The sequence below is a fragment of the Engystomops pustulosus genome, chromosome 6 (genome assembly GCF_040894005.1).
Source record: "Engystomops pustulosus chromosome 6, aEngPut4.maternal, whole genome shotgun sequence".
Classification (NCBI taxonomy): domain Eukaryota; kingdom Metazoa; phylum Chordata; class Amphibia; order Anura; family Leptodactylidae; genus Engystomops; species Engystomops pustulosus.
In genome coordinates, this window is record NC_092416.1 from 177473244 (window position 1) to 177493544 (window position 20301).

Below are 20301 nucleotides of genomic sequence, written 5' to 3' on the forward strand. Positions count from 1 at the left end.
AAAAAATGTGTTGCTTGACACGTGCTTACCTGCACCCAAGATAGGATGGTGCACTCCGGCGGACCTCGGCACAGCAGCGACACCTGGTGGACATCAGGCGCATGGACCTTAGTGAATCGCGGGAAGACCCGAATTCTCGACTGAGAACGCGCCGCTGGATCGCGACAGGACCGGGTAAGTAAATGAGCCCCAGTGACTGCACCAGCAGAATAATCTATAAGCTTCTCGCCCACCTGGATTGTAATGTACGCCCTCAATTATCCGCTGGGATCATATACTTCCTCTTTGGGATCACTGTTTGGACATCACACAAGTAGAGGTCACATTGTACTGATGTCTCGCACTCTGACAGTCCTGGAGGTTTCCATTCCATAGAGCTGCCGGGAGCTTTAGCTTGTCCGGCTTCCAGTATCCATAATCCATCACAATCCCTTTAATTACCCGTGCATGTTGGAAGGCATGAAACGAGAGGCGCTGAACTCTGACCTTTGGACAAACACCCGCTGCAGCCTGTAGACTTGTTTTCAGCTCGTGTTTTCTTATCCCGAGTTAAGGAATGTTTTCATTCCTTGTCTTAAATTTCCAGATGTTTCCACGGATCTGTGTTTTTCAGAGATGATTTCAATGTTCTTGTTTTCACTCTTTTTGCTTTATATTTTCTGATGTTGTAATTTTTTCCATTCGAGGAGGACAACGCGGTGAGAGCTACTAAAGAGGCGCAGGTGAATGAGACAGAGGGACCCAAAACTTTCTGTCATCATCCCAAACCAACTGTACAATATCGGGGCCCTCAGTTCTTCTACGATTGACAAATTGGGGCTCATTTACTAAGGGTCCGAACACCACACTTTCATCGGGTTTCCCGAATATTTCCGTTTTGCGCCGAATTGCCTCGGGAATTTGGCACACGCTATCGGATTTTGGCGCATCGGCACCGGCTTGCACGCAACAGAAATCGGGGGACGTGGCCATCAGGCAACCTGACGGATTCGGACAAACCGCGGAATTTAAAAAAGGATTTGTGACGCAAGACACGCACTTACATGCACCGGGAAGAAGAAGGTGAACTCCGACGGACCTCAGCGCAGCAGCGACACCTGCAGGAACTCGGACGCACGATTTTAGTGAATCGCCCCAGACCCGAATCCATGTCGGACAACGCACCGCGGGATCGCGAAGGGACCGGGTAAGTAAATCTGTCCCATTGTTGGGTATAAATCCAGAGGGGTCGTACTTTATCATTTTGGATATAAAGTGGGGTTTTCCATGAATAAAGAAACCCCCCACAGTTCTGAGGTGAGAACAAAAAAGAACACAACCTTCTCCGTGTTGCTCCAGTACTTCGGCTTTGGGTATGCACCCAATCGGAAGTTCCAGGGGGTCACAGGACACGCTTCCTTCAATGACTGTCCTCCTTGGATTAAGGGACAGTACAGGAAGTGGTAATAACGTCTTGTGACCCCCCGGAACTTCCAGTTGGGCAGGGAGCCAAAACTGAAGCACCAGAACAACATAAAACGAGGCACCATAGCGGGCTAAGCATGTACTGATACAGGAACCGGAGAGTCGATGGATGGAATCCCGGAAAGGTTAAGTATCTATTCTTTTTCCGAAACCCTTTTTTGTATTTCTGTAAAAAAATTTTGCATAAAAAATTGGGAATGGCCTTACTGGTCCCCCAGGATAGATTCCAATACGGATGAAGTAGTTTTGGGAGAGGTAGGTCCTGATAATTTTGAACTTCTCTTAAATCCTAAACTCGCGTTGCAGATTTTGGAGCACCATCCGTGGACTGTAATAATTGGACAGGACCGGGAGACAGATTTCATGTGACATCACAAATCCTGTGCCAAAACAATGCGGACTTATGCCCCCAAGCCCATTGATGGGCGGCACCACTATCCAACAACGCCCTTCCTTAACAAGAACCCGATGATGATGTCACAGTACATACGATGACATCATACTATGTCATCATCTTCAAACTCGGCGCAGTCTTGGCGCCCCCTCTCTGCACAACCTTTTCCATAGTAAGATTTGGGGAGTGACCTTTACAGAGGTCAGTGGTGGCGCAGGAACTATAGGATATCCGCATCACTGTCATGCTCACCATGGTCCATGCGTTACGCATTCTTGGCAGAAGAAGTGTTAATCAGCGTAAAACCGGTTCTCCTTCCAATCTCGCGTGTAAATAAGTCTATTTACCTCCCCGGTTACATGATACTTACCTTCAGCAATTACTCTCTATTATCCATTCATAATGAAGGTTACAATAAAACCTTCCAAAATGATGGGTGTGACCCCGGCACTGACCTCACAGCATGGTGAACCTATATTAAAGGGATATTTCTGTATTGGAATTTAAAGTAAATTACATTGCTATAAGCACTTAAAGGACTATCCCATCAAAACTGATAAGCCACCAATGTTTAAAGACTCAGAGTTCCCCTTTAAGAGAAGGCTGATGAACTTGAAGGGATATTCCATAATGTTTTTATTGGTCAATACCTGCTCTGCAAAGTTAACTCCTTACCATAGAATAGTGGCCATGCTTGGTATTACAACTCTTCCCCTTGTATCACTGATCTGTAGACAGCAACCAATCACTGATCTGTAGACAGCAACCAATCACTAATCTGTAGACAGCAACCAATCACTGATCTGTAGACAGCAACCAATCACTAATCTGTAGACAGTAACCAATCACTGATCTGCAGACAGCAACCAATCACTGATCTATAAACATCAACCAATCACTGACCTGTAGACAGCAACCAATCACTGACCTGTAGACTGCAACCAATCACTGACCTGTAGACAGCAACCAATCACTGATCTGTAGACAGCAACCAATCACTGACCTGTAGACACAACCAATCACTGACCTGTAGACAGCAACCAATCCCTGATCTGTAGACAGCAACCAATCCCTGATCTGTAGACAGCAACCGATCACTGACCTCTAGACAGCAACCAATCACTGACCTGTAGACAGCAACCATTCCCTGATCTGTAGACAGCAACCAATCCCTGATCTGTAGACAGCAGCCAATCACTGATCTGTAGACAGTAACCAATCACTGATCTGTAGACAGCAACCAATCACTGATCTGTAGACTGCAACCAATCACTGATCTGTAGACAGCAACCAATCACTGATCTGTAGACAGCAACCAATCACTGATCTGTAGACAGCAACCAATCACTGATCAATAAACATCAACCAATCACTGACCTGTAGACAGCAACCAATCACTGACCTGTAGACTGCAACCAATCACTGACCTGTAGACAGCAACCAATCACTGATCTGTAGACAGCAACCAATCCCTGATCTGTAGACAGCAACCAATCACTGATCTGTAGACAGCAACCAATCCCTGATCTGCAGACAGCAACCGATCACTGACCTGTAGACAGCAACCAATCACTGACCTGTAGACAGCAACCAATCACTGACCTGTAGACAGCAACCAATTACTGATCTGTAGACAGCAACCAATCACTGACCTGTAGACTGCAACCAATCACTGATCTGGAGACAGCAACCAATCACTTATCTGTAGACAACAACCAATCACTTATCTGTAGACGGCAACCAATCACTGACCTGTAGACTGCAACCAATCACTGGTCTGTAGAGGATGTGAGAGCAGCCTAAACCAATCATGAGTCAGGGGGTGCGCCTTAGGCTACCTCAGACTCTCTGTAGGCCATAGTCCCCCATCACCACCCATTATTTGAATCCCCTTGACCATGACCATGAGTTTTATAGACCAGACCAAAATAAGGAGATATTTATAGCTGACTGCCCTGAATTCACCTCCCTGAGGGTAGAGGATTATCTTCACAGAAGTAAAAGTTCGTGACCCAAAGCTTCCGACAAATATCGGAAGTTTGTGATGTCTACTGAGCGCTCGGTGCAGGAAGCTCTGGAGAAAACACAAAGCAAATGGGCAACTCGCAAAAGGTTTTATAATAACAGGGAAGACTGAAGATGTCACCGAGCATCCTCAGGAAAGCGAGCCAGAAACGTCAGCCAAGGAACCCTCCGAAAACTGACCATGAAGAGGAAATGGAATTGTTGGGGTCATGACCTACCATGACTTAGGCACAACCTTCTGTAAACAGTCCTACAGGAGCAAAGAGCCTGCAAAGAGGGTGTCTATCACTCTGGAGGACTTGGCCTATAGTATATGGTTATCAACAGGAAATTACAACAGGTAACGTCCCCTGTGATGCACAGCTATATGACATGTTGGATCCAGTATGAACCCGCATGATAATCTATGGAGAGAATCTCCATGTTGATAACAGTTGAACTACAAGAGATGTTACAGATCTGATTGAGACAAATCGATTTTTGTGAAGGTTCTGGTCTTCTCCAATTTGTTACATGACCACCTTCCCATTGGACAAACTTGCCCTTGATCCAATTCGTCAACTTAAAAGATGGTGGCCATGTTCCGGACATAGTTTAGGGAAAAATATTCTAGTACCTTGAGGGGATTTTTATCATATAGATGGTGGAAACCAGGGTCAGCGGATAAATTGGAGGATACAGGGGTGAGTCCCTAAACTAGGTTGACCCACAACTTTAGCATGAGCAGTGCATGGAGGACACCTACTGATGTGTGGGATGTATCCCTGGCTCTCATAGCTGAGGAGGCCTAAATTCAAGAAAAGAACTTGTCCTCAGAACCAACTACATCCAAATTGGACACGTCAGATTTCTGGCTACTCCCATGGCTTTTCTGTGCCTGAAAGGGGTCACAGCTTTGGATGCCGTGCTTCCTGCCAAATAAGTTGGCCCATGTCAGGGTCAATGGCTCGTGTTATGTAGGAACCACCTCAATTCCTTGGCCATGTAAGGGCATTCTTGGTACTATGGCACAGATATGGCAGCAAGTCATCCCTCTAAATGCCACCAATAAATTAGATGTTGGGGGTCATTTACTAAGGGCCCGATTCACGTTTTTACCGACGTGTTACCCGAATATTTCCGATTTGCGACGATTTTCCCTGAATTGCCCCGGGATTTTGGCGCACGCGATCGGATTATGGAGCATCGGCGCCGGCATGCACGCGGCGGAAATCGGGCGGCGTGGCCGAACGAAAACCCGATGGATTCGGAAAAACCGCTGCATTTAAAACAAAAAATGTGTCGCGAAAATTACACTTACCTTCACCAGGTATAGGCCGGTGAATTTCAGGGCATTCCAGCGCGCCTCCGGGGAACTTCAGCGCAGCAGCGCCTCCTGGTGGACGGCGGAGGAACTGCCTTAGTGAATCCCGTCCGGACCCGAATCCACCGCAGAGAACGCGCCGCTGGATCGCGAACGGACCGGGTAAGTAAATCTGCCCCGTTGTGTCACAAACCTCCTGAATATTGTATCACATATGTTTCTTCTCAATGTTCCGCTTACTTGGTTAGACCTAGTAAAAGTTCTACTTTGGACCACCATAGTGGGTTGTTATTACGTGACTAAAAGTGGTCGTGGAAGGTTTTATCTGTTATACAGAATTCTGTAGGACATCAAAGTAGAAGAACGGATCTGTACGGATATGTATAGAGCACTTGGGATCGGATAGAAACTTACTTTCGAAATCCAAAAGGTTTTCTCTCTGTGCCAATGTCTCTCCTCAGTTACTCCCGCTCTCTCTACCCAATCCTATTTCCTAAGACTTCTATGTAAAGCTGTAATGTGATACTTCTGCTGTCCATCTAGCTTTAGTTTACAGGCTTCTCCAGGAACTATGGAAAACCAATTCCTGGCAGTTTCTCCGGTCTTCAGTACCTGTGCATGTCCAGAAGTCCTAGTGCAGTGGTGGCGAACCTGAGGCACTGGTGCCAGAGGTGGCACTCAGAGCCCTCCCAGTGGGCACTCAGGCTGTTTCACCCTGGGAGAGCTTGACAGACAGGGATCCTCCTGCAGTCTCAGGACTTGCCATGTTTAGCATTATTTTAATGTAGAGCATCCTGGTATACCTGCAGGAAGAGACAGGTGGTGTGGACAAGGTCAGGTTATCTGTGCGTCCCCTGAATCCTACTATTTCCTCTCCTTCTGACAAAGATATTGATGCCCTCAGGCCCATTGAAAGTTGTGGTACAGCACAGAGCAAGAAAATTGCAATAAGTTACTGCTTGAATTGCTGTTTTGGCACTTTGCAAAAAATATGTAGGTTTTGGGTTGAAGTTTGGGCACTCGACCTCTGAAAGGTTCGCCATCGCTGTCCTAGGGGGTCGTCTAGGCCGTCCAAAGAGGCCACTGGTTGATCCTTTGATCCCCTGATCTGACAGAATGCAATACCTGGACAGAGTAGGTGTCATCCGGGAGAAAAAGATCCAAATAAGTGGAGGAGGAAGTATTTTTTTGCAGTTGTTGAGAAACTAGTGACATTTTGAGGATCAGACGTCAACCGGTATCAACAAACCCATCAAATCTCTATGGTGTCAGACGACCACCTAAAGTTTGACGGCCTCCGGGCTCTCCCTGTCTCAGGAAGAGTCAACATCAGAGGGGGAATATTGTGCCTCAGTCATGGGACTGGTACATTTTACAGTGAAATCGGTTACTTGAGCCCCAGAGTCAGAATATCCCGGCACACGATTAGACCTGGCTCTGAAATGTACATGATGGATGTGGATGTGGTGTGTGGGTGCACACATGTATGTGTTAAGAGCATCAGCTTGGTTCTGGTTCTGTTGTTATGTAGTAATATTGGTTCTGGTAATATATTTATGAAGTAAGCTTGGTTCTGTTCCCCTGTCTATGTAGTAATCTTGGTTCTGGTAACGTATCTCTGTAGTAAACTTGGTCCTGATCCTGCACCAGTGAATTAAGCTTGGTTCTGGGGTTGTGTGTTTATGCTGTAAGCTCAATTTTGGTACTGTACCTCTGCGGTGATCTTGCTTCTGGTAACAGATTTATGAAGTAGTGTTGGTTCTGATCCTGTATCTGTGTATTTAGCTTGCTGCTGGAGTTATGCGTTTATGTTGTAAGCTCAGTTTTGGTGTTGCACCTTGGTTCTGTAACATCTCTCTGTAGTAATCCTGGTTCCAGTGCTATATCTAAGTAGTAAGTTTGGTTCTGATCCATTATCTGTGCATTGCACTAGGTTTAGGGTCATGTTTTAGATTGTAAGCTTGGTTTTGGTGCTTATCTCTGTAGTAATCTTGGTTCTGGTAACATATTTAGGAAGTTAGCTTGGTTCTGGTACTCTGTCTTTGTACAAAGCTTGGTTCTAGTAATGTATCTATATACTTCCCTTGGTTCTGATCCTGTATGTGTGAATTTAGCTAGGTTGAGGGTCATGTTTTATGTTGTAAGCTTGGTTTTGGTGCTGTATCTCTGTAATAATCCTGGTTCTGGTAACATATCTTTGTAGAAATGTTGGTTCCTGTAACATATTTATGAAGTAAGCTTGGTTTTGGTCCTCTGTCTTTGCAGTATGCTTGGTTCTGATCCTGTATCTGTGCATTTAGTTAGGTTCAGGGTCATGTTTATGTTACAAGCTTGGTTTTGTTGCAGTATCTCTAGTAATCTTGGTTCTGGTAACATATCTATGTAGTAAGCTTGGTTCTGATCCTGTATCTGTGCATTTAGCTAGGTTCAGGGTCATGTTTTAGGTTACCAGCTTGGTTTTGTTGCAGTATCTCTGTAGTAATCTTGGTTCTGGTAACGTATATGTAGTAAGCTTGGTTCTGATCCTGTATCTGTGCCTTTAGTTAGGTTCACGGTCATGTTTATGTTACAAGCTTGGTTTTGTTGCAGTATCTCTAGTAATCTTGGTTCTGGTAACATATCTATGTAGTAAGCTTGGTTCTGATCCTGTATCTGTGCCTTTAGTTAGGTTCACGGTCATGTTTATGTTACAAGCTTGGTTTTGTTGCAGTATCTCTAGTAATCTTGGTTCTGGTAACATATCTATGTAGTAAGCTTGGTTCTGATCCTGTATCTGTGCATTTAGCTAGGTTCAGGGTCATGTTTTAGGTTACAAGCTTGGTTTTGTTGCAGTATCTCTGTAGTAATCTTGGTTCTGGTCACATATCTTTGCAGTCATCTTGATTCTTGTAACATATTTATAAAGTAAATTTGGTTCTAGTCCTGTTTCTTTGTAGTTATCTTGGTTCTGGGAACATATCTATGTAGTAAGCTTGGTTCGAGTGCTATATCTTTGCAGTAAGATTGGTTTTGGTTCTGTCTCTATGTAATACATTAAGATATGTCATAGGTTCGATGTATAATGTGTTTGGGAGATGTTTACTTCTCCAACTGTGATATGGGAATACTCTTTTAGGCAGAACCTATAAGATATATCCCTAATTACCAATATATAGAAGGTGCTACAGTCTAAGGACCCGATCATGTAGCATCCTAGGTCCCATGTCCCAGATCCTTTCTGGACCTCTGCAGGTAAGATATAGGGTTAATCACTGCTGGATTGTTATGGTTTGGATAGGAATGACCTTTAGGAACTAGAAGAAGAGCGGTCAGAACTGGTCGGCATCTATCATGAATACAGATGTATATACACATGTTACTGTAGAGCAGTGATTGCGGGTTACCATATGCCACCCATGTTACGTATAAGGGTCTCGGTATAATAGAGGGAGGTACATGTCACTTGTGCGTGTAGTAATATGAACGCCGTCTGGGATTTGTGCCTCTTCATCCAGTTTGAGCGAGTTTAGACGTGATTTATCCTAATGGTCATTGTACATTTAAACATCTTTCCATTTCCTATTCATGACATAGGATCCGGCTGGATCCACCGTACAATCTGCCCGTCCTGTATCAGCAGGTGCAGCTAATGACAGATTACATATGTAAGCCTCATCGGGGTGAACGTACCGCAGAAAGCGACACAATGAGGTCCTCCGAAAACAAATCGCTAAAGATGGCAGATACCTACAACGTGTCCCCGAGTAGCTGCTGGATCTAGTTTACCACCTGCAAGATGCAATGTGACTGTTCACACAAGATACAATGTGACTGTTCACACAAGATACAATGTGACTGTTCACACAAGATGCAATGTGACTGTTCACACAAGATACAATGTGACTGTTCACACAAGATACAATGTGACTGTTCACACAAGATACAATGTGACTGTTCACACAAGATACAATGGGGCTTATTTACTTAGGGTCCCGCGGCCACATTTCTGTCCAGTTTTCCGACTTTTCGGGGATCGCGTCCCCCTGGGATAGACATTTAGAATGGAATTGTGTCACACACGATTTGATTTTGGCACAATTGTGCCGGCTGTCATGCGACACAGATCAGGGGGCGGGCCGTCGGATTCGGACAAACGGCGGGAGTTACCTTTAAAATTGTGTCACAAGCCAAGCACTTACATGCACCGGGAGGAAGATGGTGAACCCCGGCGGACCTGAGCGTGGAAGCGACATATGCAGAATATCGAGCGCACAATGTAAGTGAATCGCGGCACAGAGTATTCCAGTGGGACACTCCGGATCGGGGAACACGCAGGACCGGGTAAGTAAACGTGCCCCATTGTGACTGTTCACACAAGATACATTGGGGGTCATTTACTAAGGGCCCGATTCGCGTTTTCCCTACGTGTTACCCGAATATTTCTGATTTACGGCGATTTCCCATGAATTGCCCCGGGTTTTTGGCGCACGCGATCGGATTGTGGCGCATCGGCATGCACATGACGGAAATTGGGGGGCATGGCCGAACGAAAACCCGACGGATTCGGAAAAACCGCCGCATGTTAAAAAAAAAAATGTGTCGCGGAGCTGGCCCTTACCTTCACTCAGCCCGGCTCGGTGTATTCCAGTGCGTTCCGATGCTTTTCAGCAGGCGGAGGAACTACCTTAATAAATCCCGTCCGGACCCGAATCCAGCGCAGAGAACGCGCCGCTGGATCGCGAATGGGCCGGGTAAGTAAATCTGCCCCAATGTGACTCATTTTTCGTTCTTTTACTGATCTCTGGGCCCGAAATTGGGTTGAAATTTATCAAAAGAATCTAAGTTTTGTTCCGTGGAATCCGTGAACAATTCAAATGATAAGGCGCAGAGTTGTAGTTTGGGGACTGGAAGTTGTATCTGCAGCCAGCGGATGCAGATACAGTTGACTGCAATGGTGAAGCAGGGAGCCGCTGTTACCCATGTGCCTCTGCTGTGTGTGCGGCTGAGGCCGGTGCAATGCGGGGAACCCGGAATGGTGAGTATCTGATTTTGATACATAGGACACATCGTAAAACCTATCCCCAAGCAGATCAGGAATGTTATAGACAGTGAATGGCAGTGCTGGAGATACCCCACTGCTGTGACCAGCAATTTCCAAAACTCCCATAGAATTAGATGGCGATAGTTGGATCTCTGGGTGCTGCACCCAATAGTGAGAATAGGACCTTCATTCTCTGAGGGTTAATTGGACCCCCACAATCAGCTTCTTTTCCCGTGTGATGTGATTGCCCTGAATGAAGATTGGCATTGTGTGCATCTTCCCTAAGGCTGGGGATGCATGTTGCAGGTTTGCTGCGGGTCGTCCTATGATAACATTAGTGGGAGGGCGTCCTGCTGCAGGTTTTACATTATTGCTTTCAATGCAGAGAGAGAAACTCGACCTTGGCCTAACTCCGCTCAAACCCAGGGTTTGTTCTGCCGCCTCAGCTAAGGGAACCTGTCAGGTGGGAGCACTAGAGCCCCTCCATGCTCTATTACAGCGGGGGGTAGAGGGTCTCAGCCTCAGCTAAGGGAACCTGTCAGGTGCTAGAACTAGAGCCCCTCCATGCCCTATTACAGCGGGGGGTAGAGGGTCTCCACCTCAGCTAAGGGAACCTGTCAGGTGGGAGCACTAGAGCCCCTCCATGCCCTATTACAGTGGGGGGTAGAGGGTCTCCACCTCAGCTAAGGGAACCTGTCAGGAGGGAGCACTAGAGCAACTCCATGCCCTATTACAGTGGGGGGTAGAGGGTCTCCACCTCAGCTAAGGGAACCTGTCAGGAGGGAGCACTAGAGCACCTCCATGCCCTATTACAGCGGGGGGTAGAGGGTCTCAGCCTCAGCTAAGGGAACCTGTCAGGTGGGAGCACTAGAGCACCACCATGCCCTATTACAGCGGGGGGTAGAGGGTCTCCACCTCAGCTAAGGGAACCTGTCAGGAGGGAGCACTAGAGCACCACCATGCCCTATTACAGCGGGGGGTAGAGGGTCTCAGCCTCAGCTAAGGGAACCTGTCAGGTGGGAGCACTAGAGCACCACCATGCCCTATTACAGCGGGGGGTAGAGGGTCTCAGCCTCAGCTAAGGGAACCTGTCAGGTGGGAGCACTAGAGCACCACCATGCCCTATTACAGCGGGGGGTAGAGGGTCTCAGCCTCAGCTAAGGGAACCTGTCAGGTGGGAGCACTAGAGCCCCTCCATGCTCTATTACAGCGGGGGGTAGAGGGTCTCAGCCTCAGCTAAGGGAACCTGTCAGGTGGGAGCACTAGAGCACCACCATGCCCTATTACAGCGGGGGGTAGAGGGTCTCAGCCTCAGCTAAGGGAACCTGTCAGGTGGGAGCACTAGAGCACCACCATGCCCTATTACAGCGGGGGGTAGAGGGTCTCAGCCTCAGCTAAGGGAACCTGTCAGGAGGGAGCACTAGAGCACCACCATGCCCTATTACAGCGGGGGGTAGAGGGTCTCCACCTCAGCTAAGGGAACCTGTCAGGAGGGAGCACTAGAGCACCACCATGCCCTATTACAGCGGGGGGTAAAGGGTCTCCGCCCCAGCTAAGGGAACCTGTCAGGTGGGAGCACTAGAGCACCTCCATGCCCTATTACAGCGGGGGGTAAAGGGTCTCCGCCCCAGCTAAGGGAACCTGTCAGGTGGGAGCATTAGAGCACCTCCATGCCCTATTACAGCGGGGGGTAGAGGGTCTCCACCTCAGCTAAGGGAACCTGTCAGGTGGGAGCACTAGAGCACCACCATGCCCTATTACAGCGGGGGGTAGAGGGTCTCAGCCTCAGCTAAGGGAACCTGTCAGGTGGGAGCACTAGAGCACCACCATGCCCTATTACAGCGGGGGGTAGAGGGTCTCAGCCTCAGCTAAGGGAACCTGTCAGGTGGGAGCACTAGAGCACCACCATGCCCTATTACAGCGGGGGGTAGAGGGTCTCAGCCTCAGCTAAGGGAACCTGTCAGGAGGGAGCACTAGAGCACCACCATGCCCTATTACAGCGGGGGGTAGAGGGTCTCCACCTCAGCTAAGGGAACCTGTCAGGAGGGAGCACTAGAGCACCACCATGCCCTATTACAGCGGGGGGTAGAGGGTCTCAGCCTCAGCTAAGGGAACCTGTCAGGTGGGAGCATTAGAGCACCTCCATGCCCTATTACAGCGGGGGGTAGAGGGTCTCCACCTCAGCTAAGGGAACCTGTCAGGTGGGAGCACTAGAGCCCCTCCATGCCCTATTACAGCGGGGGGGGGGGGGGGAGGAAATTGTAAGCAAATCTATTAATCAATTCAATATGAATCGGCCGATTTATCAACACCAAATCAAATCCAATTTTTTTAATTTGCTTTGGATGAACCAATATTGCTCAAATTGTCCTCGAAATTGGTATTTGACCCCCTCCAGTCTTGTAAAACGTGGATTTTTTAATAAAAAGGTCCAATCTTGTTTCATTCATTTTCTACTACCATTATCTATCAGTGTCAGGAGTAGCATTAGATTAGGGTTAGCGCTAGAGTTAGTGATAGGAATAGAATTAGGTTAGGGTTGGTGTTAGGTTTAGTGTTAGGATTATCAGAAGGTTATGGTTAGTATAAGGGTTTACCCTGATCCAAAACCTAACACTAACCCTAAGTCTTACCATAACACTAACCATAATGCTAACCCTGACCCTAATCGTTACACCAACCCTAAACCTTACATCAACCCTAACCCTGACTCTAACCCTGACTGTATCCTTAACCCTGACCCTAAATATAATATCGACCCTAGCCATGACTCTAACAATGAACCTAACTCTAACCCTGATCCTAAACCTTACACCAACCCTAAACTTGACTCTAACATAACACTACACCTAACACTAATCCTGACCCTAAACCTAACACCAAGCTTAACCCTATCACTAATCCTAATCTAACATCGTCCCTAGCCCTGACTCAAACCATAAACCTAACCCTAATAATAATAATAATTCTTTATTTATATAGCGCACACAGATTACGCAGCGCTGCACAGAGCTTGTCACAGCACTCCCTGTCCCCAATGGGGCTCACAATCTAATCACCTACCAGTATGTTTTGGAGTGTAGGAGGAAACCGGAGGACCCGGAGGAAATGCACACAAACATGAAGAGAACATACAAACTCTAACACAAACCCTAAACCTAATGCTAACCCTGACCCTAAACCTGATTCTAACAATAACCATAACACTAACCCTAACTGTAATCCTTATCCTCAACATAACACTAACCCTATATATAACATCGACCCTAGCCCTGACTATAACCCTAATAGTAACACGTTAACCCTGACCCAAAACTCACGGAAAAATTTGTAGAAAATTATTAAAACTAGATATTTTTAATCCAAAAATCTGTATTTCAGAGGACTAAAGGGGTAGTATCCAGAACAATTGGAGGAACATTATTTTGGACCCGAACAAATTCAGAGGTGACAGATTCTTTTAAAAATTTGGGCAAAACTTCAGCCAATGGAAGCTCAGATGACTCATCTCATCTCTAGTGCAAATCGCATTGGTCTTCGGCCGTTGCTGGGGTCGTTGTGGGTCTGTATGATGGCGCCTGCGTCATATGGATACGGATCTCCTGCAGATTGCGTCCCATCCCCCCCCCCCCTTTCTAGTTTTATCCGATGTATTTTATAGGATAACACAGGGACGAGTGACGCCAGGAGCATCTGCTGTGAGCCTGGACGTAACGCGCTGTGCCCCGTCCTCCTAGAAGCGGAGGCATTGCTGACATTCCTCGCCGCGCAGCCGTATCACAAATATTTATGGCCGCTGTATATTAATGTAGCAACAGGAAATCCTGACGCTAAACCCGACATCCAGGATTTCTATAAAAACTCTGCCCTGGTGACAGACGCCCTACGCAAGCCGCGCGCGTCCCGTCAATTCGCCCCCTAACCGGTCGCCTCTAATCAGGACAGTTCTGCGGCTTCCCCTTAATTACATAACTGCACAAACGAGACGCCAACGTTTACACGGAAGATCAGGATGAGGTTCCTTCTGCTTGTTACGGAAAAATACACCCGAAAATAACTCATGGAAAAGGGGGTGGGACATAACATCCAGCATGTAACGTAGTGAGGAGTGGAGAACCGGGGGCCACAAAGAGTTATAATTCTACAATTAGGGTAAAAACATCAAGTGTTCCATGGGGGTCCCAGATTGTTACCCTCTATACTGTGATTAAGGGGTAACAATAAAACATCTGACACCCCCATTGCTTTGTTTAAGGCTCCCATATTTGATAATAATACTCAGTATCATAGAGTGGGTTGTAGAACAATGCAATGCACTGGGAGAAGCTCCAATCCTGGAATATAAATCCATTTTTTACAGTCCTGCTGCTACTAAAAACATGCACTAAGGAATGATTAATCATTAGGGACGACACCTAACACCGGCTGCAGAGAGCACACAGCAGTGTAAGAACATGCCCCCAGTGCACCTAGAAAAGCTACAATCCCGAATATGAATCCATATATCACAGTCCTGCTGCTACTAACACCATACACAAGGTTATGATTACTCATCACTCCAGGGACACAACACTGGCTGCAGAGAGAACATAGCAGCGTGTTCCCTGGAAGCTACAATGCTGGAATATAAATCCATTTTTTACAGTCCTGCTGCTACTAAAAACATGCACTAAGGTATGATTAATCATTAGGGATGACACCTAACACCGGCTGCAGAGAGCACACAGCAGTGTGAGTACATGCCCCCAGTGCACCTAGAGAAGCTACAATCCCGAATATGAATCCATATATCACAGTCCTGCTGCTACTAACACCATATACAAGGTTATGATTACTCATCACTCCAGGGACACAACACTGGCTGCAGAGAGAACATAGCAGCGTGTTCCCTGGAAGCTACAATGCTGGAATATAAATCCATTTTTTACAGTCCTGCTGCTACTAAAAACATGCACTAAGGAATGATTAATCATTAGGGATGACACCTAACACCGGCTGCAGAGAGCACACAGCAGTGTGAGTACATGCCCCCAGTGCACCTAGAGAAGCTACAATCCCGAATATGAATCCATATATCACAGTCCTGCTGCTACTAACACCATACACAAGGTTATGATTACTCATCACTCCAGGGACACAACACTGGCTGCAGAGAGAACATAGCAGCGTGTTCCCTGGAAACAATAATGCTGGAATATTAATCCATATTTCACAGTCCTGCTGCTACTAACAACATGTGTAAAGATTTGATCTAAATCAGAAAGTCTTGCTAAGATATATCTCTAGATGTGCCAGCGCTTGTGCAGTCACTGCCGCCATAAACCCTGCCGGATTTTTACCGTTTAAGACAAGTTGTTTTCTCTGATTGGGGAGATAAAGAAGTGACTCCATCTAGATCCAGCTGGTCAGCGCCGTCTACACAGTGTGACAAAGCTGCAGCTCTGACAAGGCGCGGTGATAGGGCAACGTCGGGTCATGTAGCGTCTCCCTCCCCAGTGTAGGTGCCCTGCATGTGATGACCTTTGTGCTCGGTCTAGGATGTAGCAAAGGTTAAACTAACACTTAAAGGGGTTTTCTCCGACACCTGGAAAAATCCCTGAGGCTGCAACTTAGGGATAGAAATAGGAAAAAACTTTAGTGACCTCTCCGGCTTCTGTGTCATAGAATTGGAACTGATGATTTTTATGTAGTCAGCAAAGTCAAACACCGGCCTCAGCAGTCACCCGCTGAATGACTGGAGTGTGACCCGTGAGGCCAGTGAATATCTCAGCAGCGTACATGATGTCATTACCTCTCATCCGACTCAGACGCCCAGGAGAGTTGCCCCTGTATGTATAGGAGTCCCGGGGAAAGGTGAGTATTCAATTTATATTATTTATTACAAAATTTATCGTCACAATCCATCATGATAAACCAGGGACACTTAGATTTGTGAAGCATGGCCTCTTTCCATCTAAAATTAATCTAATGGGCCATAAGTGCTTTAGGGGTGTTACCAGAGCCCCTCCGTGCTGGTTTCATAGACTGTCACATTGTGCAGAAGCACTTCCTCCCTCCGTGAGCCATAACTTTAGGGGTGTTACCAGAGCCCCTCCGTGCTGGTAGCACAGGTTGTCACACTGTGCAGGAGCACTTCCTCCCTCCCTGTGATTAGAGTCAGAGACAGAGACAGTCAAAGAAAACCACAGTCAGAGACAGATGGACAGTCAGAAACAGGGACAGTCAGAGACGGTGACAGTCAGAGACAGACAGACACAGATAGAGACACTCGGAGACAGAAACAAACAGACAGTCAGTCAATTAGAGACCGAGAAACACAGAGACAGTCAGAGAGAGAGAGAGAGATACATATAAAATATATTTTGTTAACCCCTTCTATTTTGTGATAGATAAGAGCAGTTATTTACTATTCCGGGCAGCGCCGGGAGCTACAGCGAGTAAAGTTATAAAGCAAAGACAGAGAAACAAAAGCAAAGGTCAAATAGTCATCATAATACACATGTAGCAGAGCCGAGTTTGCTGTAGGTTCTGCTCTACCTCCGCAGTATAGAGATGACCTATGACCTATCTACAGAAGTGGATTATACATAGAAGGGTGACGCCAGGACCCCCCCTTCCCCCAACTATTAGCTGAGTTGTAGGAACAGCTCCATTCTCTATAAAGTGGCCAGGCCAGGTAACTGCAGAACAGGAAGCTGGAGCAGGGTAGGTCCGCCATCTCTTTTATTGCCACCCGTGTACCTGGAATTCCTGGAAAACCCCTTTAAAGCGAATCAACCATCAAAATCCGTCCTGATAAGCCCGGGGGCTCTTACTCATAGATGTTGGTTCTGTGTATCTTGGCGAATACGTCCCCTTTATCTGCTTCGGAAAACAGGGACATTAAAAAAATATTGGAAAAGTTTAACAAAAACGTGAAGTTTCTGGGAATGTTATCCGAGTGCTGATTACAAGGACTTTGATGCCAGGGTGGACGGGTGAGACCAAAGCCGCCCGGGGTATCTGCGACCCTTTCATGTACGCGGGCGATAGCGACCTAAATATTATCAGACCGCGGCCACACTATCCGGCCTGGACGCCGGCCAACACCAGGGAAATATCCGGAATGGACAGAATCCTTATCTGCCGGAACTTTTCCTGTGTTTAAGTCGACCGTCTGCGCGATGTGGGCCAAGTGATTGCGTCGGATCAGGCAGGATCGGGCTCACTAGGACATACCCTGCGCTGCCCCCGGCAGCCCAACATGAAAAGATATTTCCCATAATGTACAGACCCCATATCTAGATCACCCAGAACAGATACTGCAAATTGTTATAAATTGTACCAACTTTAATTGTAACAATCTGATTACTGGAGACGAGAATGGGGGGTCCTGATCATGAGAATGGGGGTCCTGTTCTCACTAGCTGATAGAGCACCAGTTTAGGCGCAATATAATATAAAAACTCTGTAAATTGCAGAGTACAGCGGTGGGGTATCTCCCATACACAGTGAATGAGACATACCAGAGCACCGTGCTCAGCAATTTCCAACATTCCTATTACATTGAATGGAGCAGAAGGACACATGCTCGACATTCCACTCCAACCATTAGTAAGAACAAGACCCTCTATGCTCATGATTAATGGGGGCCACAGCAGAGAGACACTCGCTGATCAGAACAATTTACAACCCCTTTAAGGGGGTATTCCGACCACCAATCACTGAGACCCCAATGATCAACCATCCAAAAGGTTCAATGTTTGTTTATATTATAATGCATCTTTCTGCTAGCTTCCAGGCTAATGATTGGCTGGCAACCCAGGGTGTCTACAATGACCAAACCTATAAATATAGGGTCTGTCTAGAGCTGTCTGGAGATTTTAGAGAGGTTACATTGTCTCTGTGTACTACTACCACATAGATGGGTGGTGTGTGGCTGATGCAGCAGAGCCCACCTGGCTCCATAGTGAAGCTGACCAGTGTTAAAGATCTCTGCCTCACTGTGTGTCTTCCTGACCTGCTGCTAACATCATGGGCCTCCCACATAACATCTGCCCATGAGATAGACACCTACACTAGTCAACAGAACCCAGGGAAAGTCAACAGAACCCAAGGCTCCTGCGGCCTACGCTCCATCATATCCAGCCACTCCGGGTTCTAGTTCCTGCTGCTCCCATATGCTGCCGCCCCCCGGTGTGGCTGTTGCATATGTGGTAATGCAAGGTCATTATAGTTCCTCCTTGTGTCATTGAAGGCTTGGACCCCAATCCCCCGGGTCCAGGTGACAACCCCTTTACCTGCTTCCACCATCGCTCCGTACAGACTCCTAGTCCTAGTATATGGACCTCAAGCAACATAACTGATTGCTACAATGAATGGATGAGAATGATGTCCGATTGCTGGGGCTGTGGGGTCCAAATTCTGGTATCCCCAGCATCAGATGTATGGGTTGTCCAAACTCCCCTGACATTGGGTAAAAGAGGGGTAGGACATGTCACATTCAATATGCCCAATCCTAGACCAGAGAATCGGCAAAATGATCAAGTGAAGGGTTGGGAACCCCCCTCCATGTTAGAGGTTGGGGGATTCCTGCACAAAGTACAGTTCTGCTTCTTCCTAATCCGCTCATTGATAGCGAGATCTCCGCTTGCTGCCATTGAATCTAGAATCTCTAGATTGCAAAGAACCTTGAATCTAGAATCTTTACATCTCGCTGTTGTATCACCTACCTTATAGTCCATGGTACGGCGTCCTAGGTGTCCTGCCCGCACAGGATAGTCCTCCCCATTGTCATGGCTCAGGTGTCTTCTGTCCCACCCCAGACTGTGGACCTCCCAATCCAACATTATCCTTAGATTTTCCCAGAATCCTGAGTGTCCCTCTCCGGAGTAGCAGCAGGACACCGGGGCCGACACCTAATCCTGCACCCAAGAAAGTCACCCAACAAGTTTTTGGAGCTGAAATACAATCACCAAGTTTTAAAGTAACAAAGCAAATATTTGTGCCGCCCCCCCTGGCGCCGCCCGAACTGTACAACTTGTTTGTCCAACTAACAATCGCTTTCGGTTGTTGCTAAAGAAGTAAACAAAGCAAAAAAGACTGAGGAGAAATCACAGACAAGTGGGAATCAGGCCGAGGACACGCCGGGAAGAGTCATCAGCTCTTATCTTAGATGCTATTAGGGCAGGGAGCCTCTATTGTATACCGCCATATAGTGAGTAACAATAGGCTAATGACACATGAATAGTAGGGAGGAGGAGGAGGAGGGTGCCCTAAATAATAACGCTAGATGTGTCCAAATAATCCAGAACAATGGCAAAAGAAGTGTCACACACACAACATACTGCTATACCGCCATACAGTGCTCAAGTAATACCGCCATACAGTGCTGAAATAATACCCCCATACAGTGCAGAAATAATACCACCATACAGTGCAGAAATAATATCACCATGCAGTGCTCAAGTAATACCACCATACAGTGCATAAATAATACCACCATGCAGTGCTCAAGTAATACCACCATACAGTGCAGAAATAATACCACCATGCAGTGCTCAAGTAATACCGCCATACAGTGCTGAAATAATACCACCATACAGTGCTGAAATAATACCACCATACAGTGCAGAAATAATATCACCATGCAGTGCTCAAGTAATACCACCATGCAGTGCTCAAGTAATACCACCATACAGTGCAGAAATAATACCACCATGCAGTGCTCAAGTACTACCACCATACAGTGCTCAAGTAATACCACCATGCAGTGCTTGAGTAATACCACCATACAGTGCTTGAGTAATACCGCCATACAGTGCTTGAGTAATACCGCCATGGAGTTCTGAAGTAATACCACCATACAGTGTTTCAGTAATACCGCCATACAGTGCTTGAGTAATACCGCCATACAGTGCTTGAGTAATACCGCCATGGAGTTCTGAAGTAATACCACCATACAGTGTTTCAGTAATACCACCATGCAGTGCTTGAGTAATACCACCATACAGTGCTTGAGTAATACCGCCATGGAGTTCTGAAGTAATACCACCATACAGTGTTTCAGTAATACCGCCATACAGTGCTTGAGTAATACCGCCCTACAGTGCACAA

General features: G+C 46.8%; 1 protein-coding gene across 1 annotated transcript in view; it reads right to left on the reverse strand.

The window, feature by feature from the left end:
* The window catches only part of KCNJ16 (potassium inwardly rectifying channel subfamily J member 16), a 55743-nt gene extending 36501 nt beyond the window's left edge, over nucleotides 1–19242 (reverse strand). Inside the window, exon 1 of the mRNA XM_072112566.1 lies at nucleotides 18918–19242. The gene's annotated coding sequence lies outside the window, so the exon portion shown is untranslated. The remainder of the gene's footprint in view (nucleotides 1–18917) is intronic.
* Between the last annotated feature and the right edge of the window lie 1059 nt (nucleotides 19243–20301).